The sequence below is a fragment of the Ambystoma mexicanum genome, chromosome 8 (assembly GCF_040938575.1).
Source record: "Ambystoma mexicanum isolate Mex_15411 chromosome 8, UKY_AmexF1_1, whole genome shotgun sequence".
NCBI lineage: Eukaryota > Metazoa > Chordata > Amphibia > Caudata > Ambystomatidae > Ambystoma > Ambystoma mexicanum.
Genome location: NC_090929.1, coordinates 1,472,072,661 through 1,472,089,829, shown reverse-complemented (window position 1 = coordinate 1,472,089,829; position 17,169 = coordinate 1,472,072,661).

Sequence of the window (17,169 nt, the reverse complement as noted above, 5' to 3'; positions counted from 1 at the left end):
TTCCCCCCACCCCCCACTCATGCCCTGTGTCTCCCTCCTGTTCCCCTCACCTCCCGCTCATGCCCTGTGTCTCCCTCATGTACCCCCCACCCCCCGCTCATGCCCCGTGTCTTCCTCCTGTCCCCCCACGCTCATGCCCCGTGTCTCTCTCCTGTTCCCCCCACCTCCCGCTCAGGCCCTGTGTCTCTCTCCTGTTCCCCCCACCCCCCGCTCATGCCCCGTGTCTTCCTCCTGTCCCCCGACGCTCATGCCCCGTGTCTCTCTCCTGTTCCCCCACCTCCCGCTCATGCCCTGTGTCTCTCTCCTGTTCCCCCCACCCCCCGCTCATTCCCCATGTCTCCCTCCTGTACCCCCTCAACCCCCCGCTCATGCCCTGTGTCTCTCTTCTGCTCCCCCCACCCCCCGCTCATGCCCCGTGTCTCTCTCCTGTTCCCCCCACCCCCCGCTCATGCCCCGTGTCTTCCTCCTGTCCCCCCCACACTCATGCCCCGTGTCTCTCTCCTGTTCCCCCACCTCCCGCTCATGCCCCGTGTCTCTCTCCTGTTACCCCCCACCCCACGCTCATGCCCCGTGTCTCTCTTCTGTTCCCCCCACCCCCCGCTCATGCCCTGTGTCTCCCTCCTGTTCCCCCTAGCCCCCGTTCATGCCCTGCGTCTCCCTCCTGTACCCCCTCCACCCCCGCTCATGCCCCGTGTCTCTCTTCTGCTCCCCCCGCCCCCGCTCATGCCCTGTGTCTCTCTCCTGTTCCTCCCACCCCGCTCATGCCCCGTGTCTCCCTCCTGTTCCCCCCACCCCCCGCTCATGTCCCGTGTCTCCCTCCTGTTCCCCCCACCCCCGCTCATGCCCCGAGTCTCCCTCCTGTTCCCCAACCCCCCGCTCATGCCCCATGTCTCTCTCCTGATCCCCCACACCCCTCGCTCATGCCCCGTGTCTTCCTCCTGTTCCCCCCACCCCCGCTCATGCCCCGTGTCTCTCTCCTGTTCCCCCCACCCCCGCTCATGCCCTGTGTCTCTCTCCTGTTCCCTCCACCCCCCGCTCATGCCCTGTGTCTCCCTCCTGTTCCCCAACCCCCCGCTCATGCCCCATGTCTCTCTCCTGTTCCCCCACACCCCTCGCTCATGCCCCGTGTCTTCCTCCTGTTCCCCCCACCCCCGCTCATGCCCCGTGTCTCTCTCCTGTTCCACCCACCCCCCGCACATGCCCTGTGTCTCTCTCCTGTTCCCTCCACCCCCCGCTCATGCCCCGTGTCTCTCTCCTGTTCCCCCCACCCCCCACTCATGCCCCGTGTCTCCCTCCTGTGCCTCCCACCCCCGCTCATGCCCCGTGTCTCTCTCCTGTTGCCCCCACCTCCCCCTGCTCATGCCCCGTGTCTCTCTCCTGTTCCACCCCACCCCCCGCTCATGCCCCGTGTCTTCCTCCTGTCTCCCCCATGCTCATGCCCCATGTCTCTCTCCTGTTCCCCCACCTCTCACTCATGCCCCGTGTCTCTCTCCTGTTCCCCGCACCCCCCGCTCATGCCCCGTGTCTCTCTTCTGCTCCCCCCACCCCCCGCTCATGCCCCGTGTCTCCCTCCTGTACCCCCTCCACCCCCTGTGTCTCTCTTCTGATCTCCCCACCCCCCGCTCATGCCCCGTGTCTCTCTCCTCTTCCCCCCACCCCCCCGCTCATGCCCCGTGTCTCTCTCCTGTTCCCTTCACCTCCTGCTCATGCCCCGTGTCTCTCTCCTGTTCCCCCCACCCCCCGCTCATGCCCAGTGTCTCTCTCCTGTTCCCTTCACCTCCTGCTCATGCCCCGTGTCTCTCTCCTGTTCCCCCCACCCCCCGCTCCTGCCCCATGTCTCCCTCTTGTTCCCCCTAGCCCCTGGTCATGCCCTGTGTCTCCCTCCTGTACCCCGTCCACCCCCTGCTCATGCCCCGTGTCTCTCTTCTGCTCCCCCCACCCCCCGCTCATGCCCTGTGTCTCTCTCCTGTTCCCCCCACCCCCCGCTCATGCCCCGTGTCTCCCTCATTTGTCATTTTTGTCATTTTATTTATTTGTAAAGCGCAGCCAGGCCCGGGGGCATATGGGCGCGTAAGTTAGATCTGGTTACAGGTACAATAAAAAGCAGTCAACAGTAGTTACGTTACAGTTACAGAAGGTACAAACATAGTATTGCAAGTGCGTACAAATATACATTAAATTACATGGTGTGCCGTCATCAGTCTAGCGTGCTAGGATCCGGAGGATAGGCTGTCAAGGAGTCCAAATTGTGGAGCCAACACCTCGTGTTATGTTTGAACAGGTTGAATGAGGATTCTGCACGCATGGGCGCGGGGATAGTGTTCCATAATTTGGAAGCTTGAACAGGGAAGCTAGCTCCACCTGAGTTATGAAGTTTGAATCGCTGTATGGTCATGGTATTAGTTTGTGCTACCCTGAGTGGTCTTGAGGAGGTGTGGGGTGTAAGTTGGTTTGTAAGGTATGCTGGGGCAAGGTTAGCCCTGGCTTTGTGTATGAGGGCCAATGATTTAAGAGCTATTCTGTGCTCGACAGGGAGCCAGCGTAGTTTACGTCTGGTCTCGGATATGTGTGCTTTTTTGGGGATGTTGAGGGCAGCCCTGATGGCATTGTTTTGGACTACTTGCAATTTGTTGATGTTTTTGTGACTAGTGCCCAAGTAAAGGGCGTTGCAGTAGTCTAATTTGGATAGGACTAGTGCTCTGGCAAGAGTAATGCAATTGGGTGTGGAGATGAACGGTCTACATGCCGTGATCAGCTTGCAGGTGTATGCGGCTGAGGAAGCTACTGCATTGGTTTGTTTGTAGAAGGATAAGGTGGCATCGATGTAAATACCAAGAGTTTTAGTGTTATTTGACACAGGGATGAGGTTACCATCTATGGTAAAGACTTTGAATGAGGGATTGAGATTTTTAAGTTTGGCATGAGTACCCAGGATGATTAACTCAGTTTTTTCGTCATTGAGACACAGTCCATGGTGTGCCATCCATGCTTGTATTACCGAGTAGATTTCATTAAGGGTGGTACTGTTAGTTACGTAATCACCCGTGATAGGAATGAGTATCTGGTTGTCATCCGCGTAATTAGTATACGTGACACCCAGAGCGTCAAGGCTATCAAAGAGTGGTTTTGTGAATATATTGTAAAGTGTCGAGGACACGCAAGAGCCTTGCAGGACTCCACAAGGTACTGGTGAGGGTTCAGCAGAATCCGTTGCAGAAAAGACCCTCATGGTTCTGTTCGCCAGGAAGGAACTAATCCAGGCCGTGGCTGCGTCTGAAAAGTGTGCTGCAGATTTCAAGTGGTGACAGAGTGTTTGGTGGTTGACCAAGTCGAAAGCTGCTGACAGGTCGAGCAGTAAAAGGAGTGCGAGTTTGCCATTGTCTTTCAGGATATGGACCTGAGTAGTAAGGTCTATTAGTGCAGTTTCCATGCCGTGTCTTGGTCGGAAGCCTGATTGCCTAAGTCCTAGGAGGTTGTTTGATTCTAGGTAGGCCTGTATTTGTAAGTAGGCTGCTCTGTCCAATATTTTTAATAAGAACGGTACCGTTGTTATAGGCCTATAGTTAGACGGGTTGGCTGGGTCAAGAGTAGGTTTTTTAAGGAGAGGAATGACCCAGGCGTCTTTAAGGTTATCAGGTACTATTCCAGATTTAAATGAGGCATTGATGAAGTTGGTGATGAAAGGTGCTAGGTCGTGCGCGGCTGCTTTGATGATCGGGGCAGGGCAGACATCCCCTTGGCAGTTTGAAGGTTTGAGTTTCCGGATGATGTTTTCCACTTCCCAAATAGAAAGGGGTGAAAAGTTGAAAGGTTTACAAGTTGATTTGAAAGTGGATGGTCTGTTAGGTAGTTGTGTATAGTCAGGGTCAGCTAGTAATAAGGATTTTTTTGCGTTAATTTTGGCTTGTAGGCGAGCTATTTTGTCTAATAAGGCCTTCTGAATATTGCTACACCATAGTGTGTCAGTAATACATTTGTCAGTGGGGGCAATAGGGGATTCTAATTCTAATTCTTTCAGAATCTTGAAAAGTTCTTTAGTGTTCGATTCCGCTTGTGTAATCCTTTTGTTGTAGGTATCTTTTTTAGCATGCAGTATGGCCTCTTTGTAACTAGAAGAGGCTAGGGTTAGCTCTATCTTTTTGGATGCTGTGGGGTGTTTTTTCCAGTGAGCCTCGGCGGTTGTTTTAGTTTTGCGTAATTCTCTTAACTGCGGCGTGAACCAGGTGTTAAGGTGACGCTGTGGTTTAGGTTTCCGCAATTTTAAAGGGGCAATGGTGTTCAGTGCTTTGAGTATAGCCTGGTTGTAGATATCCACTAAGACTGTGGGATCAACATCTGAATCGATATTATTCAGAATAGGGAGTAATATAGGTAGGAGATTGTCAGGAGTAATGTCTTTCTTATTTCTCGTGCAGGTAGCAGGGGCGATGGTGGGCACCGCGGGCGGTAAATTGGCTTTGATAGCGAAGGTTAATTTGTGATGATCCGACCAGATGCAAGGGTCATTGGATAGGAGGTCGATAGGAAAGTTGAGGTGGGAGAGCCAGTCTAGTGTTCTACCTTTGATATGAGTAGGTTCGTGGATAATGTGTGTATGACCGAGTTCGGATAAGGTGTTGGCTAGGTCATGGGCGTTAGTGTCCTTAGGATCATTGAACCCGAGATTAAAGTCCCCAAGTAAGATGATTTGAGAATTAGGTTTGGGGTTTATGGTTATAAGTGATGCAATGTCCTCTATAAAAGAGGAGATGGGTCCTGGTGGGCGGTAAATAAGGTGCAATGATGCCGTGTGGTTGGGTGAGAGAGGGAGCTTAATTGATAGGGATTCAGCTGAGAGGATTTGAGTGTCTTGGATGATTTTGATGTCGAAGGTATTTCTGAATATGAGGGCGAGTCCGCCTCCCTTCGTTTGGGTGGTATTTCTGTCAGATCTAATGATAGCATAACCATTAGGTATGGCGAGGGCCAAAGATGGGCCGGATGCAGCATTGAGCCATGTTTCTGTGACTGCGAGGAGATCAAGATTTTCATTAGTTATAAAGTCAGCTATATCAAGAGCATGGGCAGGAAGAGACCTAGCATTCACTAAGGCAGCTTTAATTAGTTTGTCTTTTTTGGGAGATTTTTCAAGTCGTATCGATTTTTCAGGTCGAATCTGTAGAGGGCTGTGGGCTAGGTAGTCTGAGTCGATGGGGGAGCTGGCAAGGTTACTACGGGCTCTTAGTCTAGAGTTTCTGGTTAAGATGCTGGGGTGGTGAGAGTAAGGATAGGTCGGAGTACTAGTTCTGGAATTCAATCTAGTGTTTCTGTTCAATAGGCTGCTAGGGTAGTGAGGGCATATATGAGTAGGTGGTCTAATTCCGGTATTCAATCTAGTGTTTCTAATAGCTGTGGTACAAGGTTGGTTAGGTGTTGGTCTAGTAGCAAAGTGGCGTATCCAGAGTGCTGGATCATCCAAATACGGGTTTGCAGATGTCATGGTACTGGGCCGCGAGGAGGGGGGGGTGGTTACCGTACATGAGCTGGTAAATGTGTCGTGAGTAGAATGAGGGTTGGGTTGGCTGGTCCAGTGTCTACTGTATGTATACAGGAGATGGATGAGAGTTGATAGGCACCAGTACATGATGTGGGTGGCGTCACTAGTACTCAGGTAGCTGGCGACCTAATTAGCGACCTAAAGCACAACACTGATTAGTGAATTCAGAGTGGTCAGAGGGTAGCCATGAGGGGCAACACAGCAGTGGATATGGTCAGTAGGCAACCATAAGGTGCAACACAACAATCAATGTGGTCTGTAGGTGACCAAAAGGTGCGACACAACAATCAATGTGGACTGTAGGCGACCATAGGGTATAACACAACAGCTAACCAAAAGGTGCAACACAACAATCAATGTGGTCTGTAGGCGACCATAGGGTGCAACACAAGAGTCAATGTGGTCTGTAGGCGACCATAGGGTACAACACAGCAATCAATGTGGTCTGTAGGCGACCAAAAGGTGCAACACAACAATCAATGTGGTCTGTAGGCGACCAAAAGGTGCAACACAAGGGTCAATGTGGTCAGTGGGCGACCATAAGGTGTAACACAAGAGTCAATGTGGTCTGACAAGGATCATGAGGCACCAGCCTACATGGGGCACGGGAGGCAGTAATAGGTGTTGGCTGTGTTGTGAGACGGAGACAACTGGAGACAGCAAAAGTGAACACTCTACACATACTAGGTGAACAGAGTATGGTGTGGATGTGCCATGCAGAGATCAGAGACACATAGCAAACTCCATTAGAAACCAGCGCTTGGGCATAGGTCTTACCAGATAGTTCCAAGTGGGGATTAATCTAGACGGTCAGAGCCTGCTCGAAGATAGATAGGCGGCGCGTGTGCAGTGTAAAGTAGGTAGCGTAGGGATGCCGAAGAATAATGCAAAGTAAATAAGTGGAGCAGAGTCCAGCGCCGTGCTGCCAGGTGCGGACAGGGGCAGACAGGAAGGGCCTTTGAACTGCGGGCCTTCGGACGTGCAGGGCCGGCTTCCGCCTCCGGTCCTCACGTTCCGAGTAAATGCAAATGTGGTTGCTAGGCAACCAGAAGGAACGCAAGCAACGCGTTCGTGTCGGCGGCCATTTTGGGGTAGGTTCGCTCGGTCGCCTCGGGCTGAATCCAGGGATCCACTTCTGTCCCTGCGAGTTGTGAATGCACAGGGTGCAATCACAGTCAGGGTGGGGGGTGGAGGCCATGAGACGCGTGCCTCCAGAGGATCAGGTCAGCTGGGGTGCAATCAGGTCAGGCAATGGTGAGGATGCTGCTCCAGCAGTTCCAATCGAGCGCCGGAACGAAGAGCAGCCGTGAGGAGGTGCTGCAGGGCTCCTGCCCGGTGTGGAAATGGCAGAGAGGCTGTAGGGGCAGACAGGAAGGGCCTTTGAACTGCGGGCCTTCGGACATGCAGGGCCGGCTTCCGCCTCCGGTCCTCACGTTCCGAGTAAATGCAAATGTGGTTGCTAGGCAACCAGAAGGAACGCAAGCAACGCGTTCGTGTCGGTGGCCATTTTGGGGTAGGTTCGCTCGGTCGCCTCGGGCTGAATCCAGGGATCCACTTCTGTCCCTGCGAGTTGTGAATGCACAGGGTGCAATCACAGTCAGGGTGGGGGGTGGAGGCCACGAGACGCGTGCCTCCAGAGGATCAGGTCAGCTGGGGTGCAATCAGGTCAGGCAATGGTGAGGATGCTGCTCCAGCAGCTCCGATCGAGCGCCGGAACGAAGAGCAGCCGTGAGGAGGTGCTGCAGGGCTCCTGCCCGGTGTGGAAATGGCAGAGAGGCTGTAGGGGCAGACAGGAAGGGCCTTTGAACTGCGGGCCTTTGGACGTGCAGGGCCGGCTTCCGCCTCCGGTCCTCACGTTCCGAGTAAATGCAAATGTGGTTGCTAGGCAACCAGAAGGAACGCAAGCAACGCGTTCGTGTCGGATGCCATTTTGGGGTAGGTTCGCTCGGTCGCCTCGGGCTGAATCCAGGGATCCACTTCTGTCCCTGCGAGTTGTGAATGCACAGGGTGCAATCACAGTCAGGGTGGGGGGTGGAGGCCACGAGACGCGTGCCTCCAGAGGATCAGGTCAGCTGGGGTGCAATCAGGTCAGGCAATGGTGAGGATGCTGCTCCAGCAGCTCCGATCGAGCGCCGGAACGAAGAGCAGCCGTGAGGAGGTGCTGCAGGGCTCCTGCCCGGTGTGGAAATGGCAGAGAGGCTGTAGGGGCAGACAGGAAGGGCCTTTGAACTGCGGGCCTTTGGACGTGCAGGGCCGGCTTCCGCCTCCGGTCCTCACGTTCCGAGTAAATGCAAATGTGGTTGCTAGGCAACCAGAAGGAACGCAAGCAACGCGTTCGTGTCGGCGGCCATTTTGGGGTAGGTTCGCTCGGTCGCCTCGGGCTGAATCCAGGGATCCACTTCTGTCCCTGCGAGTTGTGAATGCACAGGGTGCAATCACAGTCAGGGTGGGGGGTGGAGGCCACGAGACGCGTGCCTCCAGAGGATCAGGTCAGCTGGGGTGCAATCAGGTCAGGCAATGGTGAGGATGCTGCTCCAGCAGCTCTGATCGAGCGCCGGAACGAAGAGCAGCCGTGAGGAGGTGCTGCAGGGCTCCTGCCCGGTGTGGAAATGGCAGAGAGGCTGTAGGGGCAGACAGGAAGGGCCCTCCTGTTCCCCCCACCCCCGCTCATGCCCCGTGTCTCTCTCCTGTTCCCCCACCCCCTGCTCATGCCCTGTGTCTCTCTCCTGTTCCCCCACACCCCCGCTCATGCCCCGTGTCTTCCTCCTGTTCCCCCCACCCCCTGCTCATGCCCCGTGTCTCTCTCCTGTTCCCCCACCCCCCGCTCATGCCCTGTGTCTCTCTCCTGTTCCCCCCACCCCCCGCTCATGCCCCGTATCTCTCTCCTGTTGCCCCCACCCCACGCTCATGCCCCATGTCTCTCTCCTGTTCCCCCCACACCCCGCTCAAGCCCCATGTCTCCCTCCTGTTCCCCGCACCCCCCGCTTATGCCCCGTGTCTTTCTCCTGTTCCCCCCCACACCCTGGTCATGCCCCGTGTCTCCTTCCTGTTCCCCCCAGCCCCCGGTCATGCCCCGCGTCTCTCTCCTGTTCCCCCCCACTCATGCCCTGTGTCTCTCTCCTGGTCCCCCCAACCCCCTGCCAATGCCATGTTGTGTTCTCTTTATACACATTATATCTCTTTATATTCCCCGCCTTCCCTTTCCATGGTGTCCATCTTGGTAAAAGATGTTCCTTCCTACACCAGGACGCCGCAGGCGTACCGGTTTGGGAAGAACAATCTTTTTTTTACCACCCCGGGTTCCCACTTTGAGAACCTAGGATGCTAGTGGTCGTCATCCATTGAAAAGGACGTTATGTTACGTTGCACTAATAAAAACCTATGAAATTCAGTAAAAAATAATGTGTTAAAGGTTAAATGGTTAAATTGCACTAATAAAAAAACTATGAAATTCAATGAAAAAACTTTGTTAAAGGGACGTTATTGTAAAGTTGCACTAATAAAAACCTATTAAATTCAGTAAAACAACTTTGTTAAAGGGACGTTATGGTTAAGTTGCGCTACTAAAAACCTATGAAATTCAGTGAAAACACTTTTTTAAAGGGACATTATGATTAAGTTGCGCTATTAAAAACTTATGAAATTCAGTAAAAAAACTTTGTTAAAGGGAGGTTAGTTCCAAGTAAAACCGAAAAACCCTTGAAATTCGCCAGTTATGGTAAGCTAAGCAACCATAACTCACGCCACCACCGTGCACTGCTAAGACTAACACCCAAGACATCAAAGATGACATCACAAATGTCATTGATGACATCACTGATGACATCACATGTCTGTCTCCCTCTTTTTTCCTTTACTGACATATCTAGGCCACATGGTTTTCTTCAGTAACAGTCATGAACTAAAAATTGTAAACGTACTATATTTGTAGACTTATCCTTCAAGTATGTTCTTACAGTAATTCCCTTAGGGTCCAGTCATATCATATGAAACATATACATAGGGGAAGACACAAGCTTGAAAGACAGCAATCCTTTCTGTGCATTAAAATAATCAGTAGAGTTATCAGCACTTTCTGATAGTTCTGTTTTTTTTTAATACTATACTTTCCCTGTATATGCTCATATTTGTATACATTGTACTCACACTACTTTCCTTAGGGTCCAGTCACATCATGTGATACATATACATAGGGTAAATAGCAGGTTTGAAACAGAGCAATCATTTATTAGCATAAAAATAATAAGTTATAGTTATAAATTGTTTCTGCTACTACTTCTGCTTTTTTGCTTACTTCACTTTCCCTGTATATATCCATATTTGTATGTGTTATTGTGTCTTTATGTTTTGTCTGTAATAATGCAATTATATAATACGTGGGTTTTATTAGCTACTTATTACATATTTCACAGTACAGAAAACTCTAATAAAAAAACAGTTATCATTTCATTATTCAACATATCAACATTATGAATATTATACCTTCATCATGTATGCTGCACACAATGCCTATGTTTCTGCATGAGTAGCTTACTATACTGTAAAGAACTTTATAATAGAATGCTATTTATATCAATGCATTGTTTAATGCACTACGTAGCTCATAACATTTATTCCAATGATCGTTGACACTTTTTTCTCAACATTATAATAAGGCTACCTTGTACAGACATTTCATGAAAAGTAAATGCACACGTGATGTCATCAATGACATTGGTGATGACATCTTTGATGTCCTGGGTGTTAGTCTTAGCAGTGCACGGTGGTGGCACGAGTTATGGTTGCTTAGCTTACCATAACTGGCGAATTTCAAGGGTTTTTCGGTTTTACTTGGAACCATAACGTCCCTTTAACAAAGTTGTTTCACTGAATTTCATAGGTTTTTAGTAGCGCAACTTAATCATAATGTCCCTTTAACAAAGTTTTTTCACTGAATTTCATAGGTTTTTAGTAGTGCAACTTAACCATAACGTCCCTTTAACAAAGTTTTTTTACTGAATAAATATATATATACATATATATGTAAGTTGGTGCATGCCACAATCTATTCAATATAAAGCTAGCCTCAAGAATACTTTGTCTGCTTGTGTTTCTTTGCATCTGTACATTTGTAAAATGACTTGATATCTTCATTGTTACTGTAGCATAAGTTTCTTCATCTTGATCCCATGATGTCACTAATCGTTGATACTTTCTTGATGCCTTATAGAATATCTTCATTCTCTTGTCTCTGCATCTCTTCTATGTACATCAGCTTGCTTCGGGTGACATCACCATTCTTCCCTTCCATTCATTGGTCCTGCTTCTTCTGGAGTTTCATTCAAATGGCCATCATACTGTCTCCTATGCAGGTATGGCTTTATCAATGGGAACCTTGGTTCCAGGATTCTCTTCGGTATCAGTATTTTCACTGGTACCGCACGTGTCCCACACTCTGGTTCCCAACATATAGGGAATAACAGCGAAGTGGTTGAGGTTGGGGTACTTGGCTGCTTCTCTACACACCCCCCTCTGGGCGATTCATCGATTCATTGACCACTCTCCCATCATCCTTCATATCTAGACATCCTTGTCTGAAGAAATGCTTCCTTGGGATCCATATCTTTATGACTCCCTTCAGGCATCCAGCTGATTTTACATGCTCATCCTTCTTCCAAGTCATAGGCATGCACTGTCCACTTGGGCTGCAATACATCCACTTTCCCATGTACTTCTTATGGTTCTTTGGATACAGGAACTTCGTTCCCTCAGGTGCATGGATGCTGGCCTTCACAAAGTCTATTATTTCTTCATCTGTCAAATCTCTAGCCTTCCATCCTGACTCAACATCGATCATGATTGTCATCCCTATGGCTTTCTTTGCTGTCTTCTTGCATTCTGTGATTATTATCTTGATCACACAAAATCCAAGCAATGCCAACATGATCAGGGCTCCTAGGAACTTGAACATGTCTGCCATCCATTGGGGGACCCAAGAAAATAGTGATCCAGACCAGCTGTCATCAGCAATGTCTTCTACTTCGTCAATCATCTGGACGTGTAGTTTTGTCAGCATTTCTATGGCCTCTGTCAAGGTGTCATTCTCATCATCATGAGAAGGTATGAACGTGCAACATAATTCTCTGATTTTTGCACAAACACCTCCATCCATAGCTGTAATCATGTCCAGGGCGTATCTATTCTGAAGGGTCATTTATCATATGGCTCGCATCTCTTCTGTGATAGCATTGAATCCCTTTATGGTAGTGTTGATTGTCTGCAGCAATTCCCATCTGGTAATCTGCAGCCATTTGGTATTTGCTCCAACCTGGATTCTCGGCATGAAGATCAAGTTGAATACCGACGAAGTCAGACTGAACAATCTGTGCTCATACGGAATAGAGTCAAAAGCTTCTATTGACTTAGCAGAGAAATAGTTCTCCCTCTTCATTCGATTAATCAGCTCCACAGATCTCCTCTTCCTCAGGTGAGCATCTGCTTTTGGGAAACTATCAAGGTTGAATTCACTTTTAGGAATCACCAACGCTGGAACATGAACATTCACTAGTGAACATACTCCTCCCCAGACTCTCAAGCAAAAGACAGCAAGCGTATTACCTCCTCGACCTAATGGCAGTACCTATTGCTACTTGGGTAAGTGCAACATCTGAGGGCATCAGCCAAGCCGTAACCTTTCAGAATATAGATGACGTACAGGGGGACCCAGCGCTTCTTTTAGCGCCTGGTCCCTCTGTACATCGCCACCATAACTAGTCCAACTCTAAAGTGATATTTGCACATGTTTTACAGTGACCATCAGGTGTCTTTTCCATAGAGGCTTTCCTTCATGGACCAAAGACCATTCACAAGGTTATTAGTGTGAAGCGCACCTTATTGTAGTATATGATCACAAGCTGTGATAGTAATGCATATTGAATTCTAATTCAAAATATACGTCATATTTCTTACAGAAATTATGAAAGAACAAACCCAATAATCAAACCTGAAGAAGTGTGAGAAGTGCCCGAAATGCGTAGTTAAGGATAGGACACAATATTCTTAAGCAGTCATTTGAGAATACCGACTGACTCCTATCAAGATATTGGGACATTGAACAATGAACATTGGGAAACCCTAACATATATGAAGAAAATGTGTTAATAGGAATATTTGTTACTCTAAGTGTCTATTACAAATATATGTGTTTGGCAATTGAAAATACACTGATGAAAAAAATGAAATGATTGGTTTATATGTTCTGACTTGCATGAAGTTGAATGAATGTATTGATTTGATCTAAAAGGTTTGCAAAAAGAGTTTCATTTTTTGCTTATTGCTGTGCCCCAGTTTGTTCCCCATTTTCTATATGGTGAACCTCCAGTTTTCTCCTTTATGATCAAGACATAGGGCCTCATCATGAGTTGGGCGGTAACGTCGGCGCTAATAGCCCTACCGCCAAACACCCCGGCGCTAATAGCGCCGGATCATGGGTTTGTCGGAAGGGTTATTGCCCATTCCCCATTGGGCCCATTCGGGGATTCCTCATTCCCCATTGGGCCCAATGGGGAAAATTCACGCTATTACCGCCGGCGGATTTCCCGCCGGCGGTAATCACGCCAAAAATCGGCAATTTTGCTAAAAGCTGGGGGCAAATCCGCCAAAGCCATGATCTGGCGGACCCTTAAATGTGGCGGTAATAGCGCTACCACCGTATTTAAGGGTTATCACCAGACTTGTGATGAGGCCCATAAACATGTCTCCGTCCAATGTCAACAAACTCCTGTGGCTCAAGAACAAATAGCTTCCCTCAACTCCTTTTTAGTGCCTGAAAAGAGTATCCCGACAATAAGCCACAGTCCAATATATTCTTTGTCTGTTTATTCAACAGCTTTTGTGTCCTTCTTTCCCGTCATGGACCTAGTCTGCACGTGCTGTGGTTCTTCTCTGATGTTTGTAGGTGAAGGGGGTTCTCCAGCTGTCACACTCTCATGTGCAGGAGCGATGGACGAGCCTCCCTTGACCATGAGTCTTCACTTCCCCTGTTTCAGCCAGAGGAATACCTCTCAAACACAAGGTGTACACTCAGATCTGAATTCACCCGATTCCCCTGGGCCCTTCCCTTCTCTTTACTGTGAGCTGTGATGTCCCCCTATGAGCTTACCTTGATCTTTAGTAGGGTGTGCATTGCAGGGGCGCGATTCACTAATGTGATTGGTGCCAATATCTGTAGGCTGAGTTCAGATGCCAAACGCTGTTTTATGCCTTCACAGCGAGGCTGAGAGTTCAAGGCGTCCGTTTCTTCACTGGCTAGAAAGTCCTTCCCACAAGTGAACGTTGCGCGGAGAATGTTGAGGGTCCAAAATTGTCCGTATTGTCTTTGTTTGCTGATATTTTTGTGGGTGAGTAGTGCTGCATGTAGAAGCTAGCTACTGGTAGGTTTGCGCAGCACCTTCAATTCGAGCGTGCCTGGTAATGTCTCTCCCTCTCCCTTGAACGAGAAATGATGTGGAATTAGCACCTCGAGTTCGGGTTCAGCGCTACTGGAGACTTGGTGGTTAGGTAAGTTTGCACAGAGGCTTTTGGTAAGTATGCACCATGTAGAGAGAGAGAGAGAGAGAGCGCAGTGAAATAAGTGTCAGCGTTATTGGAGCGAGCGCAATGAATAATGTCTCTTCTTTCATACAGGGGTTTGTGCGCTCGTGCAACTAACCTGGATTCCAACGTCGCAGGAAGATTCGGTGAGTATGTGCAGCATTACTGATGTGCGCGTGTTAACGCTGTTCTTCTTTGTTCTTACAGGTGCCGGTGTAGAAGTTTCCTCTTGACTGGAGATAGTTGCGGCATGGAGTAAGAACCAGGTAAGCTGAAGCTGAATGATCCGGAGCAGGTAAGCAGAAGCAGGATGATCTGGAGCAGGTAAGCAGAAGCAGGATGATCCGGAGCAGGTAAGCAGAAATAGGATGATCTGAAGCTGGTAAGCAGGTAAGCAGAAACAGGATGATCCGGAGCAGGTAAGCAGAAACAGGATGATCCGGAGCAGGTAAGCAGAAGCTGGCTGATCCAGAGCACGGCAAGTGTGTTGCTGATACAGTAAGCAACACGAAGCTCACAGTAAGCAACACGAAGCACTGGAAGAATCTTGGGTGTGGCTTATATAGCCAGCCACACCCAAACACTAGAGAGCTCATGAGTTATCATGCACTTCTTGTTTGGCAACAGGAAGTGGTAACCAGGAAGTTACTGCAAACACTAGGAAGGAATGAAAGGAGGAATTTGTAATGGGTTATTTTTGTGTGCCTATGCCAGGCCTGCCAAGCCTCCACCCAGCTTGCCCCAACTAGCTGCCTGATACCCATGACAGTCTTCCACCTCAAGACCCCTCCCAATGGTGTGTATGAGGGCTTTGATTTCTCAGGATGGTCCCGATGGAATTTCCGCACTTATCGGGGGGCATGCACGTGCGTGCTGGGTCCCCATGATCTTTCCTGGGGACCTTACCCCTTCCAGTCAATCAAATAATACAGGGTCTTTGGTTCTTGTTTGGAATCTAATATGCTCTTTATTTCATATTGTGGTGCTTCTTCACCCACTTTTATGGGTGCGGGAGGTGTGGAAGTTCGGGTTCTTGGGTGTGCTGGTTTTAATAGTGACACGTGAAATACGGGATGTATACGCATATGTTGAGGTAACGCCAGTCTCATGGCTGCTGGATTAATTACTTTTTCTATTGTATAAGTGCCGATGTATCTAGGCTGAAATTTCTTGGGACCCTTTAAAGCAATGTGTCTAGTTGCCAGCCAGCCCGAGTCTCCCAACTGATAATCTGGGGCTTTTTGTCGATGGCGATCAGCGTTTCTTTTCTGTGTTTCTTTGGCTTGCTGTAGGTTCCTGTTGGCTTCTCTGGCTGCTTTCATGATGCTGGCATGTAGATTCTTTACTGTGAGCATTTCAATCTTTTCTGGCGGATCGCAGACTGACGTTGTGGGGTTTCAACCATATATAGTAAAGAAGGGTGTCGCTTGGGTTGATGAATGTGTTGAGTTGTTGTAGGCAAACTCTTACATCCATAGAATTTCTGTCCAGCTTTGGCTTGTTTGGTGTAATAGACAGCACAAATTCTGTTCCATGGTCTGGTTCGTGCGCTCGGTTTGGCCGTCCGTCTGAGGGTGGTGACTAGAAGACAGACGGACTTCTACTCTTGCCAGGCACATTTTTTCCAAAAACAAGGTACAAATTGGCTGCCACTATCAGAAACGATTACGGTAGGGAATCCATGTGACTTGACGTTTCGGTCTAGAAAAACCTGCGCCTGGGTCTGAGCTGAGGGAATACCTTTTAGAGCTATGAAATGGGCCATTTTGGAGAAGAGGTCCACTACTACGAGGATGGTATTATAACCTGAGTTAGGAGGTAGATCAGTGACGAAGTCCATTGATACTGTGTGCCAGGGCACTAGCGGAATGGTGATTTGCTGAAGGAGGCCGGCTGGTTTTTGCCTGGATGTTTTGTATTGTGCACACACCTCACAGGTGCCTATGTAGGTGGCAATATCTTCTCGCCAAGTTGGCCACCAATAAGATTTGCTTACTTTCTTCATGGTTTTGGCTATTCCCGGATGGGCTTCTAACAGCGAGTCGTGGTAGTCTGATATGATTGCTTGTTGTAGATCCTTAGTTGGAACGTAGAGGCGTTTTTGGTAGTATGGTAGTTTGTCTTGAATGGTGAACTGATCTCCCTTCGTGTCCCAAGCCAGTAGGTCTTCTTCAAACATATTTTCTTTTATTGTTTCCTGCAGAGTATTTAACGGAGATGGGCCAATGCAGAGGCCAAGAGTTTTATGGCTGGTATGATCTCCACCGGGTTAGGGCGTTGTAGACTTCCTCTCCTGTGCCAATGCGGAATAACGCATCCGCTTTCCCGTCCTTAACTCCGGGGCGGTAGGTGATTACAAAGTCGTATTCCATTAAGGATAGGGCCCTACGGAGCTGCCTAGAAGACTGATCTTTTGCTGAGCATAAGTATTGCAAGTTCCGATGTTCTGTTATTATTGTGATGGTGTGTTTTGCTCCTAGTAAGTAATGTTGCCATTCACACAGTGCGCTTTTGATTGCTAGGAGTTCTTTCTCAGAAATTGCGTAGTTTAATTCAGGTGGGGAAAAACTCCTTGTCCAAAAGGCAATGGGGTGAAGGCATCCGGTTTCAGGATTTTGTTGAGACAATACGGCCCCCATGGCAATGCTTGAAGCGTCCGTTTCCACGATGTACGGTAAATCGGGCTGTGGGTGTTGCAGAATTGGGGCTGAGGTGAATTTTTCCTTGAGACCTCGGAAAGCTTCTTTCGCCGCTGGTGTCCATTCGAACTTTCGGTGTTTGCACAGCAAGGACGCTATTGGATGTACAATATGTGAGAATCCTGGTATGAAGCGTCGATAAAGGTTTGCAAACCCTAGGAAACTCTGTATTCCCTTTAGAGAAATGGGTGAGGACCAAGTGAGGATTGCCTCCACTTTTCTATTGTCCATCGTGATCCCCTGTGTTGTCAGTACATATCCCAGAAACTCCACCTTGGTGATGTGGAAGGAGCATTTTTCTAACTTTGCATACAGTTGGTTTTCACACAGTTTGCAGAGTACAGCTCGCACGTGGGTTACATG